The sequence below is a fragment of the Rhinopithecus roxellana genome, chromosome 1 (assembly GCF_007565055.1).
Source record: "Rhinopithecus roxellana isolate Shanxi Qingling chromosome 1, ASM756505v1, whole genome shotgun sequence".
In the NCBI taxonomy this organism is placed as follows: Eukaryota; Metazoa; Chordata; class Mammalia; order Primates; family Cercopithecidae; genus Rhinopithecus; species Rhinopithecus roxellana.
The window spans coordinates 205,589,953-205,616,505 of NC_044549.1; the positions used below are offsets into that span (position 1 = coordinate 205,589,953).

At 43.8% G+C, this 26,553-nt stretch overlaps 1 protein-coding gene across 1 annotated transcript in view; it reads left to right on the top strand.

Annotated features, from left to right (window-relative positions):
- Positions 1-457: 457 nt before the first annotated feature.
- The window catches only part of LOC104669883, a 55,031-nt gene continuing 28,935 nt past the window's right edge, over positions 458-26,553 (top strand). The window contains exon 1 of the transcript XR_749053.2: positions 458-555. The gene's annotated coding sequence lies outside the window, so the exon portion shown is untranslated. The remainder of the gene's footprint in view (positions 556-26,553) is intronic.

Genomic DNA, 26,553 nt, shown 5'->3' on the forward strand with positions numbered 1-26,553 from the left:
GCTGTCAGAGGGTGTAATAATGTCACATTTTAATTTACACAGGGAATGGCGCACGAATCAAAACCAATAAATAATTCGGGCTGCACCAGCAGCTGCAGCCAACAGTAACTCCTACAGGTCATGCCACTTCCCGGGGAGAAATCACTAACTGTCACACTCCAAAGTCCACGATGCTTGAGAAAACCCATGTGCGTAGGTACAGATGCAAAATACAGCATTTTCTCTCTGCAAGGGACCGTACTTGGAGACTTGCCGCATCAGCAAGAATCTCTCCAGTTGTCTGAGTATCACCCCGATGTTCCGGGTATTCAGATTCTAAACCAAAACATGCCTTCTGTATATTTTGCTGCTCTGTGAAAGACTCAGCTCCAGGCTGACCCAGATGCATGGGAAAGTGTATACAAAGCAGGGCGAGGAGCGTGGAAAGCAGGACTGTATGTCCACATCGATGGCAGCTCTGAAAAGCCGACCTACATGCGGAGAAAGGCGGGAGGGGCTGCTGGGAGAAGTCTGTTGGAGCTTGTTCATGCTGAGAGGTTGGGGGTGTGATTTGAGGTACAGTTGTTTCAATAATTAATATGAAGCTATAAAAAAAGCATGCATTCTTTTGAAGGCAGGGGCCTTGCTCTGCTGACTCCTTTTGGTCCCTTGTGGACCGATGAGTCAGGGTAAGGGAGCCCAAAAGTGGGGAGGTCCTGAGATGGTTCTCACCTGTGTGTTGTGGCTGGGTAACCTGGGAAGCCGGGAGGAGGACAAGCTGCAGCTTTTCACGGCATCTGGAGGCCTTTCCTGGGAGGCCCTGCCTGCGGTGTTCTGGTGAAAACCTGTTCCTTCCCCCGAGCCTCCTGAGCATCTGCAATTGGTATGCGCTCCAGGGGCTGCTGAGGGGGCCTGGCCTGCTGCCCACCTCCTAGCTGGCTCTGCAACTGCAGGAAGGAGGGGTTTGCAGCCCACGGGGCCACTGCCTTGGAAGCTGTGAGGCTGTCAAGACTCTGGATCTGCAACTTCTCCATCTGGCTGGAAAGGAAGCAGGGGAAGAAGCTGCTGAGGTGGAATGACACCCTGAGGATGTCACTCCCCTCTTCCTACCGCACACCAGACCGGGCCACCAGGATGCCTGGGTAAGAAAGGGGCGGGGGGCCCACACGCGTGTCGTGCACCAGAGCCTGTCTCCTATTTCATCCCTCAAGGTGCTTCCCATTCATATCTTTTTCCATTTTCAAACTGTGGGCCATTTATTTAGTCGTGTGTGATACTAAGGACGCTGCCTATGTCAAAAGCCTCATTGAACCCTCAGAACACACCTGCAGAGTAGAATAAATTATAAGAACCGAGAAGAAGGCTAGCTGTCCACTGCAAGGGTGTACTTCTTCTTCCTTTATGCTTGAGTTCCTGCTAGGATAGAGCTGCTCATTTTCCCACCCCCTTACAGTTAGGTCCAGTCCTAGGATTGGGTTCTGCTCCGTGGAGTGTGAGCAGTGGAGTGGGTTGCTCCACTCCAGAGCCTGCCCCTAGAAACCTCCCAGGAAGCAGTGTCCAAGCGCCAGCCCTTCTGCCTGGATGGAACAGGGGCCACCCACCATGACCTTGGAAGCTACAGACTTCAAACGGCACAGCATCTGTCGCCTTGGGGTTTCGAATGGCTGTGTGGAGAAAGGCTGCCCAGACGGCATGTTTCCTGCCGTGTCCTGAGCAAGAAAATGAACTCGTATCCTAGTGTTTCCCAGCCGCTATGCTTTTTGGGATTTGTTGTAGCAGTGAACTTACCCCTCAGTCATTGATTAGAAATTTTCATTCCTGTTGTAGAAATGAGGAAATCGAGACTCAGAGAGGGAAATGCATTGCCCAAGGTTGTATATTCAGTTAATAGCCGAGTCACGATGCCAGTCCAGGCCTTCCTGGCTCCAAAGTCATGCTCTGGTTATGTGAGTTTCCCCAAGTGTGTTCCACAGAACACTGTTAAAACGACCGCCACCACCACCACAACACCCCCACAGCTCCTGTGCTCGAATAAGTTTGGGAAATGCCAGCTTCAGGTCAACAGGTTTCTTCGCTGCAGTCCTTTCCAGCGTGTCCCCATGCTCATGAAACCTGTGAATTGCCACCAGGGCATCTAACATGAAGGATTTTCCAAATCTGTGAGGCTACAGCGCCCCTTCTCCACAGAGCTGCTTGTGAGACTGGCATGCTTAGAGCTCATCTTGGTAGAGGCTAAACTTCAATATGCTGCCTGATATGGGCTGAACTGTGTTACTCTCTCAACCCCCAAAAGGATTCATCAAAGTCCTACCCCCTGGGACCTCGGCATGTGACCTGATTTGGATATAGGGTCTTTGCAGATATAACCAAGTGACAATGAGGTCCTTAGATGGGCCCTACTTCAATATGACTGGGGAAATATAAACACAGAGACAAGCAGACACAGAAGGAGGATGACGTGGAGACACCCAGGGACACACAGCAGATACGCCATGGGAAGAGGGAGAGCTGGAGTAGTGCGTCTGTAAACCAAGGAACGCCAGAGATTGCCAGCAAACCCCAGAAACTAGAAGAGGCAAGGAAGGATTCTCTCTCAGGGCTTTCCCAGGGAGCACGGCCCTGCCAACACCTTGACTTTGGTCTTCTCACCTCCAACACTGTGAGAGCACACGTGTCCGTTGTTTAAGCCACCCAGTTCATGGTAGTTTGTTATGGCACCCCTGGGAAATGCATACACAGCCTCTGGCTCTTTTCAAAACCAGAAACCAAAGCTTCTGGGCAATGTTATCTTACCGATAATCACCCAAATGACAAACTGTGGTGGCTTCAGTTTACTGACAAACAGGTGAAGGAAAAGAGAATCTGGAGGGACAAGGGGTAGCACCACAGCATAGCTCAGGCCTTCAGCTTTGGCGCCATGCAGACTGCTCTGCACCCGGCTTTTGTTGCATCCTGGGGCGCAGTCCTCCACTGCTCTAAGCACAGTTGTCTTTTCTATAAGGGTAGGGCTGACACTCACCTCGTAGGTTGAGGGGAGGTCATACCCTAAATGTTTGGTCTAGTACCTGGAAGATATCCAGTATCTGTTCCTTTGAAATTGCACAAGCAGGATTGCAGACCTGCGCTTGAATCCAAACTCTGCTATTTACCAACAGTGTTGCTGTGGGCAATTTGCTCAATCTTTCAAAGTCTGGATTTCACCATCTATACAAAGAGAAAATAATGCCTGTTGTTAAAAAATGGTTTTAAAACAAGTTAAAAATCATGATTCTAGAGTAGGTAAAAATGAGCACATTATTGTTGTGAATGAGTGAGCCAGTGATGTTACAACTGATTCAAAGAAGAATCCAAAGAACAGATGTGTTTATGGTTATGGAATGTGGATTTTCAAGTGGTGGCGATGATCTGGCTTTTGCCCCGTGTAGGAGGGTGGATGGAGCTCATTTGCAGGTCCACAATTCAGGGTCACTGTGTGTCCTCTGTTCCTTAAAACTTACAGAGCAGTAAATTAGCCCAAAGGCTGGAATCAGATAATCCAGAGGGTCTGCTCTCAACAATAAGTAGTTTTCTCTTGGAGAAACCCTGTAATCTTTGCTTATTTCAGATTTCCTTAGAGTCTCATGTATTTATATGCCTAGGATCGGGAAAAGATGCATACATGGAAAAAGCAAGTTGCTGAATCAGGTATAATCTCACTTTCATAAAAACAAACAGTGTGTGTGCGTATACATATGCACACACGAGTGGGTGTGTATATATAATGTTGATTAAATATAGACAAATGTCAGGAAGAATACACAAGGATTGTAAACAACAGCTACCTCTGGAGGGCAGGTCTGGTGATGGTGATGGTGGAGGGAGACTTTCATGACTTATTTTCTAAACTTCTGTGTTGTTTGAATAAAAACAAATACCTACTTCACAGTATATTGTGAATAAGGAACGTCTGAGTGAGAAGAACGTCCATTGTGCTTCGCACAATGTGTAGCACTCAACAAATCACAGGTTTCATCATTGTTATTATTTTACGTTCAACTATCCCAGAGCCCCCTAAGGCTATTCCTGGGAAGGCAATTGCAAACAAGAACAATGCTGTTGCAGCCCAAGGACTTCTCCCTTTGTGGGAGGCTAGTTTTGAAATCCTAGGCTTGCATTTTGACTCCCTGGAGACTGGAGGAGACCTCCATCCTGAGCTACAGCCTTGGAACGACTCTTGTCTGTTTTATTTCCTTAGCCCCCACCAGCAGCCCCACGCTCAGGCCCACCCAGTGTTCAGCTGCGACAAACTCCTTGGCCACAGGAGGGAGGTCTGACTGGGACCAAACTCTAGGGCGAAGGGTTGCCTAGGCCCCGTGCCATCCTCTTGCCCAGACTGGGACTAAGAGATACCCATTAGCTCCATTTGAGTCTGCTTACCATCCCCTCCCCAGGGAGGTGGTGCTGGTCACAACAGGCAAAAAGACAAAATAAAGTTTTTGATCACACAAAGCTAAAGATCTAATTTCAGCCTCTGACTCATCCCCTGAAGGGCGGCTTTGGTGCCTCCAAAGGGCTTGGGATGGAGTCAGGAGACTAACCCTGGTGCAGGTTTGGCCACTAACCAGCTGCATGTCCATGGACTGTGTCTCAGTTTCCCTATCTGCCTAATGAGAGTAAGAAGAAGGTTTACCTCCAAGGGCTATCACGAGGCTCAGCCGAGGTGATGTCTGTGAGCTGTGGGGTTCTGTAGAGATTTAGTTTTGGTTGACGCAACAAGGTGCTTCAGGGTGCTTAACATGCTTTAATAGCAAATGTTATATGGCAGGTACAATGACATGCAAGTCCTGTTATATCTGATTTACATATATATAGTCATTCAATATTCACAGCAGCCCTGTGAGGAATGCATTGTTATCTGATCCCCATTTTACAAATGAGAAAATAGAGGCAAAGAGAGCTAAACAACTTTCCCCAAACCTTCCCTTGGCAACAGTCCCACCTGGACAGCATCCTTCCTGAGGGACCCGTCTCTCAAACCCACAGACTTTGTTGAGTTTTCTTGTCTTTTCTTTTTTCTTCTTCTGTCCTTCCATTGTGGAATGCTTCAATTGCATGAGAGTGAAAAGAATGTTAGAATACATTTCCAGGAATTCCCATTACCTAGCTTTATTAATTACCAGCTCATAGCCGCCATCATCCCCTTCACACCCTGAATTATTCTAGAGCAAATCCCAGACACTGTATGTACATACATTTTATTTTCTATTTATTTACTTGTTTTTTGAGTGCCCGGCTGGAATGCAGTGACGCCATGATAGCTCACTGCAGCCTCAAACTCCTGGGCTCAAGCGACCCTCCCACCTCAGTCTCCCAAGTAGCTGGGACTATAGGCATGTGCCATCATGCCCAGATAACTTTTTAATGTTTTGTAGAGAGAAAGTCTTGCTATGTTGCCCAGGCTGGTCTTGAACTTCTGGCCTCAAGCAATTCTCCTACCTTGGCTTCCCAAAGTACTGGGATTATAGGTGTGGGCCACCATGCCCAGCCTTTATTCTTTATTTCGATAAGACAGAGAGTCTCCAGAAAACATTAACCATAAGATCATTAGGCCACTTAAAATATTTTAATAGTAATTCAGTAATTCCATAATATCGTTGACTACTCAGTCACTGTTCATATTTCCAAGATTTTCCTACACATTAAGAAAAATTAGTTTCCTGTACTTGAATTGAGACCCAAAAGAGGTTCCCGTATTGTAACTGGTGGACAGGTCCCTTAAGACCTCTCTACAGGTTTCTCTGTCAATTTTTTTCTTGCATTTTTGTTTGCTTGTTTGTTATTATTGTTTCGAAGAAACTGGGTCACTTGTCCTATAGAGTTAACCACGGTATAGATTTTGCTGAATGCGCCTGTATGGTTTGTTTATATGGTTACAATTCCTCTGTCCTCTACATTTTTTGTAAAATGGTAGTTATGTTTAGAGAGCTGCCCAGATTCAAGCTAAAAAAAAAAAAAAAAAACCTCTAATTTTTACAGCAGTTTTAAGTTCACAGCAAAATTGAGCAGCAGGTACAGCAATTTCCTATATGCCTCCTGCCTCAACACATGCATAGCCTCCTCACGATCAATATCCCCCACCAGAGTGGCATTCAATACTTTCGTTACAATGGATAACCCTACACGGGTACGTCAGTATCACCCAGAGTCCGTAGTTTACATTAGGGTTCACTTTTGGTGTTGTCCATTTTCTAATGACATGTGTCACTATTACAGTATCATACCGAGTAGTTTCACTGTCTTAAAAATCCTCTGTGTTCCACCTATTCATACCTCCCTCCCCACTCCCTCCTGGCAACCACTGGTCTTTTTGCTGTCTCCATAGTTTTGCCTTTTCCAGATGTCATATAGTTGGAAACATAAAGTATATAGCTTAAGGTTAGCTTCTTTTCTTTCTTTCTTTCTTTTCTTTTCTTTTCTTTTTTTTTTTTTGAGACAGTCTTGTTCTGTCGCCCAGGCTGGAGTTCAGTGGCGCCATTTTGGCTCACTGCAACCTCTGCCCCAACGGTTCAAGTGATTCTCCTGCCTCAACCTCCCAAGTAGATGGGATTACAGGCATGTGCTACCATGCCAGGCTAATTTTTGTATTTTTAGTACAGGTGGGGTTTTCCCATGTTGGCCAGGCTGGTCTCGAACTCCTGACCTCAGGTGACCCACCCACCCACCTTGGCCTCCCAAAGTGCTGGGATTACAGACATGAGCCACCACGTCCAGCCTAGATTAGTTTCTTTTACTTAATAATATGCATGTAAGTTCCTCCATGCCTTTTCATTCCTGCTGGCGCGCTTAGTTTTTAGCACTGAATAACATTCCATTGTCTGAATGATTTAATACCATGGCTTGTCTTTTTACTTACTGCAGGACATTTGGTTGTTTCCAGGTTTTGACCATTATGAATAAAGCTACTATAAACATCTGTATACAAGTTTCTGTGTGGACATAAGTTTTCAACTCCTTTGGAGAAATTTCAGAGATCATGACTGCTGGATTATATGGTAAGAGGATATTTAGTTTTCTAAGAAACTGCTAAAGTCTTTGAGAGTGGTTGTACCAGTTTGCATTCTCACCACCAGTGTACGAGAGCTTCTGCTGCTCCATACCCTCGCCAGCATTTGGTGCAGTCAGTGTTCTGGATTTTGGCCATTCTAACAGACGTGTAATGGTATCCCATTGTTGATTTTATTTGCATTTCCCTGATGACATATGATGATATGATGTGGAGCATCTTTTCTTCATATGCTTTGTCATCTGTGTATCTTCTTTGCTGAGGTGTCTGTTAAGGTCTTTGTCTATTTTTTAATCGAGTTTCTTTTTTTCTTTTTTCTTTTTTTTTTCTTTTTTTTGAGATGGAGTCTCGCTCTTGTCACCCAGGCTGGAGTGCAATGATGCAATCTTGGCTCACTGCAACCTCTGCCTCCTGGATTCAAGTGATTCTCCTGCCTCAGCCTCCTGAGTAGCTGGGATTACAGGCAGCCGCCACCACAGCCGGCTAATTTTGTATTTTTCGTAGCAATGGAGTTTCACCGTGTTGGCCAGGCTGGTCTCGAACCCCTGACCCCAGGTGATCTGCCCGCCTCAGCCTCCAAAGTGCTGGGATTACAGGTGTGAGCCACCATGCCAGCCCAGTTTCTTTTCCTACTGTTGAGTTTCAAGAGCTCTTTGTAAATTTGGAGCACCAATTCCTTAACAGATATGTCTTTTGCAAATGTTTTTTTCCCAGTGTGTAGCTTCCCTTCTCATTCTCATGACAGTGTCTTTCATGCAGCAGAAATGCTTAATTTTAATAAAACCTGGCTTATCAATTCTTTCTTTCATGGACAGTGGCTTTGGTCTTGTATCTAAAAGTCATTGCGAAACCTAGTCATCTCAATTTTCTCCTGTGTTATTCTAGGAGTTTCCCAGTTTTGCATCTTATGTTTAGGTCTGTGGTCCAGTGTATTACTTCTTGTGGATGATGTAAAGTGTGTGTCCAGATTCACTTTGTTGTATGTGCATGTCCAGTTGTTCCAGCACCATGTGTTGAAAAGACTCTCTTTTCTCCATAGTGTTGACTTCAATTATTTGCCAAAGATCAATCAGTTATACTTACGTGGGTCTACTTTTGGTCTCTCTATTCTGTTCCATTGATCTATTTGTCTATTATTTTGCGAATACCACATCATCTTGATAACTTTATAGTAAGTCTTGAAGTTGGGTGGTGTCAGTCACCCAACTTTGTTTTTCTCCTTCAATACTGGATTGGCTATTATGGGTCTTTTGCCTCTCCACATAAATTTTAGAATCAGTGTGTATCATGATTTACACAAAGTAACTTGCTGGGATGGACATTGTATGAAATCAATAGAACCAGTTGGGAAGAATTGACATCTTGACAATAATTGAGTCTTCCTATCTACGAACACAGAATGTTCTTCATTTATTTAGTTCTTTGATTTCTTTCATCAGCATTTTGTAGTTTTTCTCAAATAATGCTTGTAAATATTTTGTTAGATTTATCTCTTAAGTATTTCATCTTTTGGGTGTGCTGGTATAGATGGTATTGTGTTTTTAATTTCAAATTCCACTTGTTTATTGCTGGTGTATAGGAAAGCAATTGACCTTTATACATTAACCTTACATCCTGCAACCTTGCTGTAATTGCTTGTTAGATTCAACAGTTTTTGGTTCTTTTTGATTTTCTAGATAGACAGTCATGTCATCTGTGAACAAAGACAGTTTTACTTATTCCTTTCCATCTGTATACCTTGTATTTCCTTTTCTTGTCTTGCTGTATCAGCTAGGACTTTCAGTACAATGTTGAAAGGCATGGTGAGAGAGAACATCCTTGCCTTGCTCCTGATCTTAGTGGTAAAAAAGCTCCGAGTCTCTCACCAGTAAGTGTGACATTCGCTACAGGTTTCTTATAGATATTCTTTATCAAGTTGAGGAAGTTCTCCTCTATTCCTAGTTCACTGAGTGGTTTTTTGTTTTGTTTTTTTGTTTTTTTAAATCATAAGTGGGCATTGAATTTTGTCAAATTGTTTTTCTGCATTTATTGAGACGACCATGTGGTTTTTCTTCTTTAGTCTGTTGACGTGATAGGTTTTACATTAACTTTACATTACTTTTACATTTACATTAACTGATTTTTGAATGTTGACTCCAACTTGCATGCTTTTGATAAATTACACTTGGTCATGGTGTATAATTTATACATTGTTGGATTTCATTTGCTAATTTTTAAAGCATTTTTACATCTGTGTTTATGAGAGATATTGGTCTGTAGTTGTCTTTTCTTGCAACATCTTTGTCTGGTTTTGGTGTTAGGGTGGCGCTGGCCTCATAGAATGAGTTAGGAAGTTTTCCCTCTGCTTCTATCTTCTGAAAGAGATTGTAAAGAATTGGTAAAATTTCCTTTTAAAATACTTGTTAGAATTCCTCAGTGAACTCATCTGGACTTGGTGCTTACTGTTTTGGAAGATTATTAATTGTGAATTCAATTGTTCAATTTCTTTAATAGGTATAGGCCTATTCTCGGCTCATTGTACCTCTGCTTCCTGGATGCAAGCAGTTCGGTTCGCCTGCCTCAGCCTCCTGAGTAGCTGGGATTACAGGCACGTGGCACCACACCCGGCTAATATTTTTGTTTTGTTTTTTAGTAAAGGCAGGGTTTTGCCATGTTGCCCAGGCTGGTCTTGAACTCCTGAGCTCAGGCAATCTGCCAGCCTTGGCCTCCCCAAGTGCTAGGATTGATTTGTTTTTTCTAAAGACCACCAGAGCGGGCACAAAAGAACCAGCGAGTAGGCAAGTGTAGGAGCAAAACTGCAAGTTTATTTTGGTCACCTAAGGTGTGGGGAAAAGGTCTGTCAGCCTCCGGCAAAGAAGGCCGACAGAGCCCCCCGGTGGGGCTCTCGGAGGGAGTTCCTGCAGTCCTGACATCCCGACAGGAGTGGAGGACTGAGAAAGGCCGCGCCTGGCGACCCTCCCGAGCGGCTTTTCTAGGAGTGGGAGGGCAATAGGCGGGGCTCCGGTGTGTCAGGGGGCGTTCTGCAGGTGCGACCAGGTAAATCTTGGTCTCTTCGGATTGACGTCACCTGGCGCATGCCCAGTTGGTCTGCACCGCCCCGGGCGCCGGCTGCATTTTCGCGCGCGGGAAAAGTTGGTGAAGAAGAACCCGGAAGTGCACCATCTTGCCTCCGTTCGTCAAACAAGGATTACAGGTGTGAGCCACTGCTCCCGGCCTTTAGATTGCTTGTTTCTTCTTACGTGAATTTTAGCAGACTGTGTCTTTCAAGGAATGTCTCTTTCATCTAGGTTATCAAATTTGTGAGGATAGAGTTGTTCATAGTATTCCTTCGTGTGTTTTTTTTTTTAATGGCCATGAGATCTGCAGTGATGTTCCCTTTTTCATTTCTGATGCTAACAATTTATGTCCTCTCTCTTTTATTCTTAGTTTGCCTGTCTTTTATTTTATTTATGCTTTCACAGTATCGGCTTTTCAAACCTTCGAAATCAGGTTTTCTTGGTTTGTCTGTTAATTTTCTGTTGTCAGTTGCATCTCGATTTCTGCTCTAATGTTTGTCTTCTGCTTACTTCGGATTTCATTTGCTCTTCTTTTTTTTAAGTTTCTTATGGAGGAAGCTGAGATGATTGATTTGAGAGCTTTCTTCTTTTTAAATATTTGCATTCAATGCTATAATTTGCCCTCTAAGCACTATTTTGGTGCATCTACAAATTTTGATAAGCTGTACTTTCACTTGTATTTAGTTCAGAATATTTTAAAATTTCTTTTGAAATTTCCTCTCTGATTCATGTGTTATTTAGAAGTGTATTGTTTAATTTCCAAGTACTTGGGAGTTTTCCAGCTATCTTTCTGTTGTTGATTTCTAGTTTAATTCTATTGTGGTCTGATAGTAGACATTGTGTGATTTCTATTCACTGAAATTTGTTAAGGTGTGCTTTATGTCCCAGAATGCTATCTTGGTGAAGTTTCTTTTTTTTTTGACAGAGTCTCGCTGTGTCACCCAGCCTGGAGTGTAATGGCATGATCTTGGCTCACTGCAACCTCTGCCTTCTGGGTTCAAGCAATTCTCCTGCCTCACGCCTCCTGAGTAGCTGGGATTACAGGCATGTGCCACTATGCCAGACTAATTTTTGTATTTTTAGTAGAGATGGAGTTTCGCCATGTTGGCCAGGTTGGTCATGAACTCCTGACCTCAGGTGATCTTTCCACGTGACCTTGAGAAGAATGTCTATTCTGCTGTTGTTGGATGAAGTAGTCTATAGATGTCCATTATATCCAATTGGCTGATGGTGTCATTGACTTCAACTATATTCTTAACTTACATTCTGCCTCCTGGATCTGTCCACTTTTGATAAAAGGGTATTGAAGTCTCCAGCCAAAATAGTGGATTCATCTACTTCTCCTTGCAGTTCTGTTGCTTTTTGCCTCACCTATTTTGATACTCTGTTAGGAGCATAATTAAGGATTGTTATATCTTCTTGGAGAATTGATCTCTTTATTATTGTGTAATGTCCTCTTTATCCATGATAACTTTCCTTGCTCTGAAGTCTACTCTTTCCAAAACTAATATATCTATCCTTGTTTTCCTAATTAGTGTTACTGTGTTGTATCTTTCTCTATACATTTACTTTAAATCTATCTGGATTCTTATATTTAAAGTTTGTTTCTTGTAGACAACATGTAGTCAGGTCTTGTTTTTCAATTCACTTTGACAATCTCTGTCCTTTAGTGGATGCATTTAGGCTGGGCATGGTGGCTCACACCTATGATCCCAGCACTTTGGGAAGCTAAGGCAGGAGGAACACTTGCATCTGGGGGTTTGAGACCAGCCTGGGGGCCACAGTGAGACCCCCCTCTCTATGAAAAATAAAAAACTAGCCCTGCATAGTGGTGCACACCTGCAGTTCCAGGTACTCCAGAGGTGGAAGTGGGAGGATTGCTTAAGCTTTGGAGGTCAAGGCTGCAGTGAGCCGTGATTGTGCCACTGCACTCCAGCCTGGGTGATAGAGTGAGACCCTGTCACAAAATAATCATAAAATAATGATAATAATAATTATTTTTAAAATGGGTGCATTTAGGCCGTTGATATTCAAAGTGATTATTGATGTAGTTGAATGAATATTACCATATTTATTGTTGTTTCCTATTAGTTGTCCTGGTTCTTTGTTCTTATTTTGTCTTCTACTCTTTTTCTTCCTTTTGTGTTTTAATTGAACATTTGATTATTCCATTTTCTCTCCTTTTAAGCATACCAGTTTTATTCTTTTACTTTTTTAGAAGTTGCTCTAGAGTTTGCAATATACATTTACAACTAATCCAAGTCCACTTCAAGTAACGATACCAGCTGGGTGCAGTGGCTTATGCCTAGTCTCCCAGTGCTTTGGGAGGCCAAGGTGGGAGAATCACTTGGCCCAGGAGTGAGCCATGATGGCGCCATTGCACTCCAGTCTGAGTATGACCCCATCTCAAATAAAACAAAAAATCCAACACACACACACACACACACACACACACACACACAAACAAACCCCAAACAACACTGTATATCTTATGGATAGTTCAAGTAACCTAAGATAACAAAATAATTTAATTTCTCTCTTCCATCCGTGGCATCATTGCTGTCATTCATTTCACTTATACATAAGCATATACAATTAAATACATTGCTGCTATCATTACCTTGAACAGACTGATATGTATCAGATCAATTAAGAATGAGAAAAATAAGGCCAGACATGGTGGCTCATGCCTGTAATTACAGCACTTCGGGAGGCCGAGGCAGGTGGATCACCTGAGGTCAGGAGTTCAAAACCAGCCTGGCCAACATGGTGGAACCCCAACTCTAATAAAAATACAAAAATTAGCTGGGCATGGTGGTGTGCCCCTGTAATCCGAGTTACCCAGGAGGCTGAGGTAGGAGAATAGCGTGAACTCAGGAGGCAGAGATCACAGCACTGCACTCCAGCCTGGGAACAAAGCGAGACTCCATTTCAAAAACAAACAAACAAACAGACAAATAAGAAAAATAAAGGTTTTTGTTTCACCTTCACTTGTTCCTTCTCTGATGCTCTTCCTTTCTTTATGTTGATCCCAGTTTTTGATTTGTATAATTTTTCTTCTTTCTAAAGAACTTCTTTTAACATATCTTGCCAGGCAGTTGTACAGGAAAAAAAATTTTCTCAATTTTTGTTTTTCTGAGAGTCTTTACTTCTTCATGTTTGAAGGATAATTTTTCAGGGTACAGAATTCTAGGTTGGTGGTTGTTTTCTCTCAACACCTTAAGTATTTTAGTCCATTCTCTTCCTGTTTGCTTTGTTTCTGAAGAGAAGTCAGATATAATTCTTACCTTGCTCTTTTGCAGATATGATGTTTCTTCCCTCCGGCTTCTTTCAAGATTTTCTTTATCTTTGATTTTCTATAGTTGGAATATGATATGCCTGGGTGTATTTTTGGGGCATTTATCCTGCTTTGTGTTCTCTGAGCTTCTGGAATCTGTGGTTTGGTATCTGATGTTAATTTGAGGGAAATTCTCAGTCATTATTCTTTCAAATCTTTCTTCTTTTCCTTTCTCTCGTTCTTCTCCTTTTTATATTTCCATTTACACTGTTCGTAGTTGTCTTGCAGTTCTTGGATGGTCTGTTCTATTTATTCCAGTCCTTTTTCTGTTTTCTTTTCAGTTTTGAGGGTTTCTATTGAAATATGCCCAAGCTCAGAGATTATTTTCTTAGCCATATCCAGTCTACTAATAAGCTCATTGAAGGCATTCTTCTTTTCTGTCACAGTGTTTTTTATCTCTAGCATTTCTTTTTAGTTCTTAGAATTTCCATCTCTCTGCTTACACTGCCCATCTGTTCTTGCATGCTGCTTACTTTATCCATTAGAGCCCTTAGCATTCTAGTCATAGCTGTTTTACATTCCTGGTCTGATCATTTCAACATCCATGTCATACCTGAATCTGGCTTTAATGTTTGCTCTGTCTGTTTGGAATTTGTTGTTTTGTCTTTTAGTATGCCTTGTAACTTTTTCTTCAAAGCCTGACATGGTGTCTTGGGTAAAAGGAACTGTTGTAAATGGGCCTTTGGTGATGTGGTGGTAAGGCATCAGGGAATTGGAAAGTGTTCCACAGTCCTATGATTTCGTCTCAATCTCTAAGGGAGCCTATGCCTCTGGACTGTGAACTTCACACCCGCTTCTCAGTACCCCCTTCTCTCCTGTGGGTGGGACAGGAAGATTTGAGTGGGATCCAGTTGGGTATTTCCCTTCCTCAGGTCAGTTAGGCACTGATAAAGCCCCAGTAGTTTAGGCACTGGTAAAATAGTTTCTCTTGAGGGCAGACCTTGTTAAGAAGAACAGAATGTTTTGGTGCGTTCCAAAATGGCTCCTTTCCCCCTCCCTGTACTGGAAACATGAGGGATTTTTCTCCAATATTCAATGTGAGCACTAGGTCAAGGTCTTGGGGGTAAAACTCACAAAAGTGTAGGACTCTCCTATCTCCATGACTAGGTCTTAGAGTTTTTCAGTCTTAGAGTTATCCACACTGAGCCTCCAGCATTAGTCAGTTATAGTGTAGGTTTTCCTACCCTGGCCCTGGTTCCCACAGTTTCTGCTCTGGTCTGTTGTGAGTCTCTGTATTCACCTGCCTGTCCCTTCAATTTGGGAGCAGTGGTTTGCCCTGTAACCTCTCTTCTCATATGGATCTAAGAAGAGATGTTGCTTTTTCAGTTTGTTCAGACTTTATTTATTTGAGACAGAATCTGGCTCTATCACCCAGGCCGGAGTACAGCGGCATGATCTCGGCTCACTGCCACTTCTACCTCCCAGGCTTAAGCAATCCTCCCACCTCAGCCTTGGGAGTAGCTGGGACCACTGGCGTGCCCCATCATGTCTGAGTAATTTTCGTGTTTTTTTGTAGAGACAGGGATTTACCATGTTGCCCAGACTGGTCTCAAACTCCTGGGCTCAAGTGATCTGCCTGCCCTGGCCTCCCAAAGTACTGAGATTACAGGAGTGAGCCAACATGCCTGGCCCAGCTTTTTACTTTTTGTTAGGATAGTGTGGTGACTTCCAAGTTTCTTATTTGCTGGGATGGAAACTGGAAGTCCTTTTCTGGCTTCTCCTCCTCCTCCTCAGTTGTCATCGTCTTCTTCTCCTCCTCCTTCTCCTTCTCCTCCTCCTCCTCCTCCTCCTCCTTCCTTCTTTCTTTCTTTCTTTCTTTCTTTCTTTCTTTCTTTCTTTCTTTCTTCTTTCTTTCTTTCTTTCTTTCGTTCTTCTCGCTCTCTCTCTCTCTCTCTCCTCTCTCTCTTCTTTCTTTCTTTCTTTCTTTATTCTTTTCATCCTCCTCCTCCTCCTCTCTCCTCCTTCTTCTTCTTCTTCTTCTTCTTCTTCTTCTTCTTCTCTCTTCTTCTTCTTCTTCTTCTTCTTCCTCCTCCTCCTCCTCCTCCTCCTCCTCCTCCTCCTTCTCCTCCTCCTCTTCTTCTTCTGCAAGAACACTTCATAGGTGCTGTCCTTTTCCTCTATCCAGCCCCCCAAACATTAGTGTCTCTTCTTCCTAGTATCTAGGATGCCACTTGGAAAGAATGTGTGCTGGGACTAGGGACACCTGGGGTCTATCTGATGGGCAAGGCTAAAAGGGAAGTGGCTCACAATGGTATCTAGAGAACTCAGTCTTTACCTGGACCTGCTATTTAGTGAGGAAGTCATCACTTCATAGTAATAAGAATCATAGCCATGACTTCTGGAGTGTATGCAATATGTCAGCCACTGTTTTAATTGCTTTTAATGTAAAAGCTAATTTATTCTTCTCAACAACCCCATGTGGTTGGTACTAATAGTATTACCATTTAGAAATGAGGAAGCAAGCCCGGAAAGACGAGATCATTTGTCTAAAATGTCACCACTGTGCGTGCCAGAGAGAACAGTCCTATCTTGGAGAGTGCTTGACTTAGAGGCTCTTCGGCTTCTATCATCAACGCACTTTGAAATGCTGCATTCTCACCCCGATTGACCTCTTGTGGTCTCAAAATAGTGCATCAACTACAAATTCCTCTTTTATCTTGGTGGGTGTTTGCCTGCCAGGGCAGCCACTCACCTCCAGACTTCTTGTCTCAAGGTCCTCTGTAGACATAAGAATTATGCCTTCTCATCAGGCAGTACTTTCAAAGCTAGATTCAGGCAAAATGGCCCATCTGCCTAGAGCCGTTTGGCCTTCTGTAAATGACAGCTGCTTACCTTTCTTTCAGTGCCAGAGGACCATGGTAATATGGTCCTATAAAGGCAATCTGTAAGATACTGTTTAGCTTCACCACTTTACAAAATATCTACTCCCCTCCTCCACCACTCACACTCCTAAAAAAAAAAAAAAAAAAAAAACCCGTTCCCCTCCCACAGGTTTTAGAGTTGGAGCTGTTCCTACCCAGCCCTGGGGAGCTGGGGTAATGATCTTTGTACCTTGTAGGGATGTCACTTATCTAAGATTCTGGAAAAAGGGAACTAGTAATAAATTATGTAAAGGCTTCAGGAACTAAACCTCAAAGTTCTTTTGGGACCAAACCTCTCTGCTCCTAAATCGTGGAGCAGGAGGAGTGTGGGACCGGGCGTGGAGAGTGGCAACAGAAGCTGTGAGCAGGACCAGCAACCAATATGCCTGGGGCCTAGGACAAAATGGAAATGTGGGGCCCCTTGTTAAAAAATGATCAAGAACTTCAAGATAACATCAACATGGCATTAATCCAAATATGGAGCCCTTCTAAATGTGGGCCTTGTGTGAACACAGGCGATGTGCTCATGGAGTCAGCGCTGGCAGTAGGGGCCCTCCTGGCACTTTGGGACGCATCTGAAACACTTGCAAAAATGATACAATGTTTGTAAACTAAGACCGAGCTTGACTGCGTAGTATATGAGGCCATTTTCTTTTTCTTTCTTTCTTTCTTTCTTTTTTTCTTTTGAGACTGAATTTTGCTCTTGTCGCCCAGGCTGGAGTGCAATGGTGCAATCTCAGCTCACTGCAACTTCCACCTCCCAGGTTCAAGCGCTTCTCCTGCCTCAGCCTCCCAAGTAACTGGGATTACAGGCACCCACCACCACGCCTAGCTAATTATTGTATTTTTAATAGAGACGGGGTTTCACCATGTTGGCCTGGCTGGTGTCAAACTCGTGACCTCAGGTGATCCACCTGCCTCGGCCTCCCAAAGTGTTGGGATTATAGGCGTGAGCCACCACACCCAGACATAAGAGGCCACTTTTCGTTGTGGCTCAGATAACTCTGAACTGTGGTGTATTCCAGACAGAGGTATAATAGGACTAAGCACTGAATGTCCTAAGGGAAAGTCTCCAGGTTTTTGAAGACCACATCATGGCTATAATGGCCTAGTACAGCAATTCCTGCCTCACGGTGAGGAAGCAGAGGTTAAGGGGCAAATAGACTATGAAAAAGTACATTTATTAATTTAATCACAAAAACATGGAAAGTAAAACCCCTAAAAGTCTTCTTGGCCCATTCAGATGCAGAAAAGATAGGGTGAGAAAGCATTGTGCAGGGTTGGCTTAGAGAAGACTGAGGAACATGAGAAACAGTGCCTTAGCTTTTTACGTTTACTTTTTTTAAAAGAACAGCAACGCAAGGAGAAACATTTGGGGGATGCTTATCAATGTAAAAAACATCTGGAAATGGGGAATAGCAGATGCAGATGATTTTGTTCTAAGGGAGGATTTTGCTCCTACATTTCTCTAGGAGACCCCACACAGCAGAGTGGAAGCTTCTGGTGACCAGTCTTCCACTTCTCTTGCAGAGGAGACATTGATCACCGTGAAGACAGGCCGTAAGCAAAAGCAGGGGGCAGAAATGTTTGGGGTTGTATACCAGGCTGTTGCTTCCAGCTACCTCTGCAGGATCTCGAAGGACTTCCCTGAGATCACCAAGGGACAGAAATCCATATTGCACACCTCCGTGGGTCACCCTTCACATTTCAGTCTGCTGGGGAACGGGACTCCAGGGTGCCTTTCTCACGGTCTGCGATGGGGGTTGTGTAGTGTGACTCAGTATTTTTCCTCTCTGTGTTTGATAGATGTCTCTGGCATTCTATAAAATAATGGCTTTTTCACAGGTGGTCCTGGCACCTCCACTGGACTGTAGTGGGGTACTCCCTGCTCTATCGCCTGTCTTCCTGCTATGACTGGATACAGGCTGGTAAGAGAAGGGTGAGCATGTCATTCTGTATTCTTTTCCCTTTTCTGCTAACCCACGAAGCTCTCCAGTGAATCGCCAGGAGCAGATGAGACCAAATTAGAACAAAATCCCTCCACTCCAAAGTGAAGCTAGGTCTTCCTGAAAAAGTATTTAATATAGTTTTAATGCTTATATAATTCTTAAATCTGGCTCATTTTTAAGAACCTTCCATTTACAAGATTACACTTACAACTTTCTCTCAGTGCCTCGATTTTCTCATCTTAAGATGGGCTGTAATATAATGGGTTATTGAGAGCATCATATGAGTTAACATAAGAAAAGTCCTTCTGTCAAGTAATAAGTGTTATTATTAAATGAGAAATGGGATAAATAAGCACGTACAATGATGGTTTTTTTTCTTTTTTCTTTTTCTTTTTAAATAAGATGGGGTCTTGCTATGTTTCCCAGGCTGGTCTCGGACTCCGGGGCTCAAGTGGTCCTCCCACCTCGGCCTCCGAGGGATTACTGGGATTGCAGGTATGAGCCACCACACCTGGCCTACAACTATTATGAAATCAAAAAGATCACTTGTAATACTGGTTTTGTAGTAGCACTGGTGCCTTCCATAGGGCAATGTTTTGGCCTGTGGATGAAATGTTGAGTATTACTCTCTAAAAGCAGGCTCCTGACTGACGCAGAAGTCATCATGCCTTGTGTCCGCATGAGCAGATTCTTTCCTGCCTTCAAAGAAAAATGAGAAGAAAAGAATTGATTTCTTCTGTGGAGCTGGACCCTTTCCAGAACTTTATGGCTATGTTTTAAATTGATGAATGTCTGACTGCCGGTGGAGACCCTGACAGGCTGGGACTGCTGGGATGTTAAAATAAAATGATAGAAAATGGAGACAATTCAGCTTGAGTTTCCACTGGGCCATTTGATCCGACCAGAATCCTTTCCAGAGCAAACGAGGCCAGAGAGAGCCAACACCTGTAACAACATCGCTGTGTCGCTGCCCGAAGGGTGGCCCCTGGAGGCAGAAGGGAAATAAGGAGTCTGTGGGGCAGACAAAGGAAAGACACAGGCCTGGGGACCCAGCTGCCTCCTGCCACCTTCGAAATGACAGTGGGGATTGTAAAAACCGATGCAATTTAAAACAGGAAAAGAAGAGTCTCCCTACCTGTCAGGCGATGCTTCGGGTGGGGCCAGTCTCTTCGGGACTCACCTGTGTTGCAGCTTTGTCACCCTCTGAGGACTTGGGCCTCATTTCTCTTGCGATGCTGCCCTCCAGGTGGCTGTGCCAGACAGCAGCGGGCTCCAAACTGAGGGAGGTGAACTCATCTTCGTAACACTAGACGCCGAAAATCTGACACTTTATCCATGGCAGGTAAACAACTTAAAAAGATTATTTTAAATAACAAAATAAAATAAAAATAATACACTTTGGGAGACTGAGGCAGGTGAATCACCTGAGGTCAGGAGTTCGAGACCAACCTAGCCAACATGGCGAAACTCTGTTTCTACAAAAATACAAAAAAAAATTAGCCAGGCATAGTGACAGACCCCTGTCATCCCACCTCTTAGAAGGCTGAGGCAGGAGAATCACTTGAACCTGGGAGGTGGAGGTTGCAGTGAGCCAAGATCATGCCACTGCACTCCAGCCTGGGTGACAGAGCAATACTCCGTCTCAAAAAAAAAAAAAAGTAATAAAAATAATACATGTTGGAAGAAAGTTTAGAAAATATAGAAAAGTAGCAAAAAGAAGAAATTATTCATGTCTCACTACCTATAGCCAACATGTGTTAAAAGTTTGGGATGTTTTCTTCCAGACTTCAACAAAAGCACCCAGAGAGCTCTGCTTTAAAAAGTAGTCATGACTATATCTTACTTAATATTATTGTATAATCATTCTACATGGTATGATGACATTTTATAGACACAGTTGAATGGCTGTGTAATTCTATCAAATAAATGGATTATTAGTTAATTTTCTTTTTAATAAAAGGATATTTTGACTATTTTACTTTTTACTAGTATAAATAATGCCACAGTGAGCACTTCTGAAATAACTACATTTGGAGGTGTGATTCAGGTATCATGAAATTTACTTTTTATGGAGTACGATGCTGTAGATTTTAGCATACTCGCAGGTACAACTATCATCACATCTCATTCCAGAATATTTTTATCATCCTAGAAAGAAATCCCGTACCCATTCTTCCCTCTCTCCAGCCCCGACAACAACTAATCTCTTTCCTATTTCTATGGATTTGTCTATTCTGAACATTTCATGTAAATGGAACCACAAAATAGTTGACCCTTTGTGTCTGGCCTCTTCGCTGATCACAGTATTTTCAAGGTTCATTCATGTTATCACAGGTGTCAGTACTTGATTCCTTTTTATGGCCAAATAATATTCCATTGTTTAGATGTATCACTTTTGTTTATCCATTCACCAATGAATGGACATTTAAAGCTTCTCTTTCACCCTTTGGCTATTACGAACATTGCTGCTCTGAATATTTATGTATGAGGCTTTTTTTTTTTTTTTTGAGACAAGTTCTCACTCTGCCACCTAGGCTAAAGTACAGTAGCGTGATCTTGGCTCACTGCAACCTCCACCTCCCTGATTCATGCAATTCTCCTGCCTCAGCCTCCCAAGTAACTGGGATTGTAGGCGCCCACCACCACACCTGGCTAATTTTTGTATTTTTAGTAGAGATGGAGTTTCACTATGTTGGCCAGGCTGGTCTCAAACTCCTGACCTCAAGTGATCTGCCTGCCTCGGCCTCCCGAAGTGCTGGGATTATAGGCAGAGCCACCGCACCTGGCCCATGTACAAGTTTTGTGTGGACATGTTTTCACCAACCTTGAGCATAAACCTAAGAGTGGAATTACCAGCCATGTGGTGACTCTGTGTTTAGCCTTCTGAGGAACTGCCCAGCTGTTTTCCAAAGTGGCTGCACCGTTTTGCATTTCCACCAGCACTGCGCGAGCTTTCCAGTGTTTTCACAACACCTGCTGTTTTCCGTTTTAATTTTTTAAATATCCATCATAGTGGGTGTGAAGTGGTATTTCATTGTGGCTTTTATTTTCATTTTCCTGGTGACTAGTATGTTTAGCATCTTCTCATGTGCTTCTTGGATGTTTGTGTATTTATCTTCTTTGGAGAAATGTTTATTCAAATTGTTTGCACATTTTAAAATTGTGTTATTTTTCTTTTTATTGTTAAGTTACAAGAATTCTTTCTACATTCTGGATAAAAATGCCTTATCAGAAATATGGAGAAAATGTAAACATTTTCTCCCATTCTGTGGGTTGTCTTCTTACTTTCTTTATGGTGTCTTTTGATGCACAAAAGTTTTACATTTTGGTGAGGTCTGATTTATCTATTTTTTTCTTTAGTTGCTTGAGCTTTTGGTGCCCTATCTACAAATCTATTACCTAGACCGTGGTCACGAAGATCTACACCTTTGCTTGCTTCTAAAAGATTGATAGTTTTTGATTTTACATTTAGATCAAAGTCTGCGTCACATGGAAACATCTTGGACAGGGAGACTTTGCTGACTTAAATGGTATGAAAATTTTGATATCGTCAAATCGCTTTCCAAAGTGGTTGCACCAATTTGCATGCTTATTAGCAAAAGAGAGAGCCCATTTCATTGTATACTGTAAAGCTTTTTAAAGGTTCCTATTACTCTTGTTAGACTAGATATGACGAAATTCTTGCTATGGATCCCTCAACTTTACCTTTCATTCTTTTCTGACCAAAGTTTCTTAGGCATTAAGGTATTCAGCGATGAGTAGATATTTCTTGTGTCGTCATAACTGATGTAATTGACTAAAATTGAGGTAGCTATAAAATGATTTAACTCATTGTTGAAAATAAACATCTATTGAGCATCTGTAGAGGGTGGGGGGAAGGGTGGAGGGGAGGGAAAGAGGGGATGGGGGTGCAAAGATGAATGAGACACAACCCCTAGTACGGAGAACACTTAGGTTTGTAAGGAACGCTTTCATAGCTCTGTGCCTGGGGGTCCTCTCAAACAGCCCTGCTGTTACGTAGACAAGATGCCATCCCTGTTGTAATGGTGAGGAAATTGGCTCAGAGGTCAAATGAATTGTGCAAGGTCACATGGCTAATGAGGGAAAAGAGTCAGTCAACCAGTATTTACTGAAGACCCTCTATGTGCCATGCATGCATCCAGAGATATACTATTGAAAAAGGAGCCTCCATTCTGGTTGAGAAGAGACAGGCACAAACAGTCAAGAAACAGATAAGAAAGAATTGCATGAGGTGGGTGGAGGGGTCCAGTTTTACCTAGCGTATTAGTTAGGGTTCTCCAGAGAAACAGAGTAATAGTGCATGTATAGATAGAGAGAGAAAGATTTATTGTAAGGCATTGGCTCATACAATTAAAGAGGCCGAGAAGTCTCACAAAGCCAGCAAGCTGGAGGCAGACGGTGTAGCTCCAATCTGAGTCTGAAGTCCTGAGAACTAGGAGAGCCGATGGTGTAAGTTGGAGTCCAAAAGCTGGCAGGCTTAAGACCCTGGAGGAGCAGATGTTTCTGCTGGAGTCTGAAAGTAGAAAAAGACTGATGTCTCAGCTCAAGGAAGTCAAGCAGAAGGAAATTATTTCTTAAGGGACAGTCAACCTTTTTGTTCTATGCAGGTCTTCAACTGATTGGATGAAAGCCACTCACATTAGGCACACCAATCTGTTCTACTCAATCAATTCAAATTTTAATCTCATCCAAAACACCCTCCCAGACACACCCAGAAAATGTTTGACCAAATATCTGGGCACCCTATGGCCTAGTCAAATTGACATAGACAATTAACATCACGCCAAGGATTGCTGAAGGCTTCACTGAAATAGTGACATTTGAACTAAGAAACATGAATATTTGGGGAAGAGCTTTCTAGGTAGAGGGAATAGCAAGTTCTGAGGTGAGAAGAAACCAGAGTATTTTAGGGACAGCAAAAAGATCAGCATGTTTGGAAGAAAATAGCAAGGAGAGGATTAGTAGAGGAGGAAGGTGGCAGGGCCAGATTGCATGAGGTTTGTAGACCATGATTAGAAGTTCGCACTTCGGCCAGGCACGGTGGCTCATGCCTGTCATCCCAGCACTTTGGGAGGCTGAGGTAGGCAGATCACTTGAGGTCAGGAGTTCATGAAAGCCTGGCCAACATCGTGAAACCCATCTCTACTAAAAATACAAAATTAGCCGGGAGTGATGGCATGTGCCTGTCATCCCAGCTCCTCAGAAGGCTGAGGCAGGAGAATTGCTTGAACTTGGGAGTTGGAGGTTGCAGTGAGCCAAGATTGTGCCACTGCACTCCAGCCTGGGCAACAGAGCGAGACTCTGTCTCAAAGGAAAAAAAAGTTTGCACTTCATTCTAAGTAAAGTGGGATGGTTTTGGAGGGATATCAGAAAGACCAAGGTGATCAAATGGAAAGAGCACATCATGCATGTGGACAGGGAGACCAGTTACGAGGTCAAGATCACGGTACCTTGAAGTAGGGTGGGGCTCGAAAGGCGATGATGGTCAGAGGTTGGACACATTGTGGAAGCAGGACTTGTAGAATTTGTCAGTGAATCGAACGTGGGATATGAGATTTACGGCAAATCAGATATTACTCCTAGATCTTGGTCTGAGCAACTAGGTGGATGTTGGTACTACATTTATCAACATGGAGAATTTTTGCTGGGGCTTTGGGGTGAGAAATGGAGTTTTGGAGAAAATTAGAAGTTATCTTTTGGCCTTGTTAATTTGGGTTTGTTACTCTGACTAGAACCCAGGCCTTCTGTCTTAGTCTGTTGGGGATGCTATAACAAAATACTATAGACTGGGTGGCTTATAAACAACAGCAATGTATCACAGTTCTGGAGGCTGTGAAGTCCAACATCGAGGTACTAGCAGATTAAGGGTCTGGTGAGGATCCCCTTCCTCAAGGACAGGCTTCTTTTTACTGTAACCTCACGTGGTAGAAGGGGTGAGGGAGCTCTCTCAGGCTTCTTCCCTAGAAGCAGGAATCCCATTCATGAGGGTGCCACCCCTCACGACCTAAGCACCCAGCAGAGACCCCACCTCCTAACACCATCGCTTTGGGAGTTAGGATTTCAACATATGAATTGGGGCAGGGGGTCATAACCATTCAACCCATTGCATATTCTGACCAGAACAGGTGTTTTTCCTACAAAGATACACTATTTATTCATTCAAAATATATTTATTGAGCCCTTGCTATGTGCAGAGCTTGGTCTCAGATGCTGAGAAAACAGCACAGAACAAGCAGGGGCATTATCGATAATGGTGCCCCACAGAACCAGCAACTCTGGTTTGAGGCTCTGCTATGTGCTGGGCATTGTGCGGAATACAAAGTGAGTCAGACACATTCCCGATGCTCCAAATGCTTTCAACTTAATTGGACAGTTTAGGCAGAGAGACACATGACAATTGATAGCCATGAATTAGTTCACAATACACTTATTGAATACACGTTATATTCCAGGCACTGTGCTAAACATGCTACATGCTGAGACTACGAGGATGAGTTAGAATGCATTCCTGTCTCCCAAAAGCTCACCTTCACGTGGAGGAGAGATTTAGGCAAGCCCATGATTTCAGTTCCATGTGGTCGAGGTAGGACAGTATGGAAACACATGTACGATGCTTAGCAGAGGTTACTGTCTGGCATTGGGGAAACTACCCCGAACAGGTCATACCTCAGCTGTGTCTTGCAGGATGAGGCAGCCCAGAAGAAGACTGATGGCATTCCTGCCTGGCTAAGGGGACAGCTGCAAACAGAACAGTGGGGGGCTTGGGGACAGGGGAGCAGAGCTGAGGGGCTCAGGATTCATCCTGTAAGTGACAGGGTGCTACTCCTGCGTTCTCAGCAGAGCGTGGGCTCTGTGGATGGGTTGGCTTGAGTTGTACAGCTTCCTATGTGTGGATAACGGGTGGCTGAGGAGGAGGTGTGGGGGGACTGGAGGTGGCAATGCCAGCTAGGAGGATGTGCCCAAGGATGACAGCTAAGAGAGAAAGATGGGAGCCGGAGATGAATGACTAGTGGGGTTCAGGGGGCAAGTGAGGGCTCTACGATCCCGCTGACCTCAGCAAGCAGGGAAGGTTTCACTAGGGAGGAAGGCTGGAGAAGGCTGGAAGGGAAATGGGAAGAAACTGGACCTAAAGTAGCTCAAGAGGTTGTCAGAGAAGGTTGAAGGAGGGGTGTGATCCATGACAGTAACCAACAGACACTCCCCTCATTAGTCAACAATCCCTGATGTCATTTAATCCTCACAGCTGTGTTGTGGGCTAGGCACACACCCCATTTCAAAGGCAAGGAAATGAAGGGTTGGAGAGGTTGAGTAATGTGCCTACGGTCACACTGCGCAGTGGTGTGGGTTTTCAGGCCCTCCCTTTGTTTTACTCCCTGTTGTCTGGTATCTCCCCTGGCGGTGTGGGTTAGAACTGAGGCAGTGCCACCCCAGGGGCCAGAGTTCCAGCCTCCTCATAGCCCAGCGACCCCTCCCTCCAGGGGCTGTGCATCGCCCTCCCCTAAGGCTCCTCTCTTGCATTCCCTGAATCCCAGCAGGCGTGCCTGGCAGCCGTCAAGCTCATCACCTCTGAGATCAGAAAGGCTTGGAAGTAGACCTGGGGGCTGTAAGCTGAGGAAACGCACAGAGGAGCAGTTAAAGTAGTGCAGGGTGCCGAGCCTGCCTTTAATGGTTTGCAGCTGCAGCAAGCACCAGCTTCCCCGTGGGCTCTGCCCTGCTGCGGAGGCTGGCTGGCTGTATTTCGCATCCCGACCAATTAGATCCCCATGTGTGCTGCAGGCGTGAAAAAATAGAAAGCGAATAATCCTTCATTCGCCTCTGCATGGCGAGCAGCTTTGATCCTCTCGGTGAGGTGGCCCTGTTCCATCAGAAAGTTCATCTCTTCTCAGCTTCCTTCTTTTTTTTTTTACCCAGTTTCCTTGTCTCAAAATGGCAATAACCTCCACCCAGAGACCTATGAAATGGCCACGATTCATCTTCAGACCCTTCTGATCAAAGCTGGGTTGGATTTTCTTCGCCTTCTCTCTTTTCAACTTGCGCTGTACAGTCCCTCCTTTCTAACATTGGTTTGGTGCCAATGTTTCCAGGCTGAAATCAAAAGGAATAGTCTATTAATATCAGGCTCCTGTAACAAGGCCACCATTGTTTGCTTCATTTCAGAATACCTATGGTCTTCTGGTGAGAAAGAGAGATCAGGAGCCTGAGTGTGGAGCCTGTGTGTGTGTACGTGTGCACGCACGCGTGTGTGTGTGTGGGGGGGGGGGTTAGATAAGCAATTTCAAAATGAGCAAAAATAGAAGGAATCGATCCT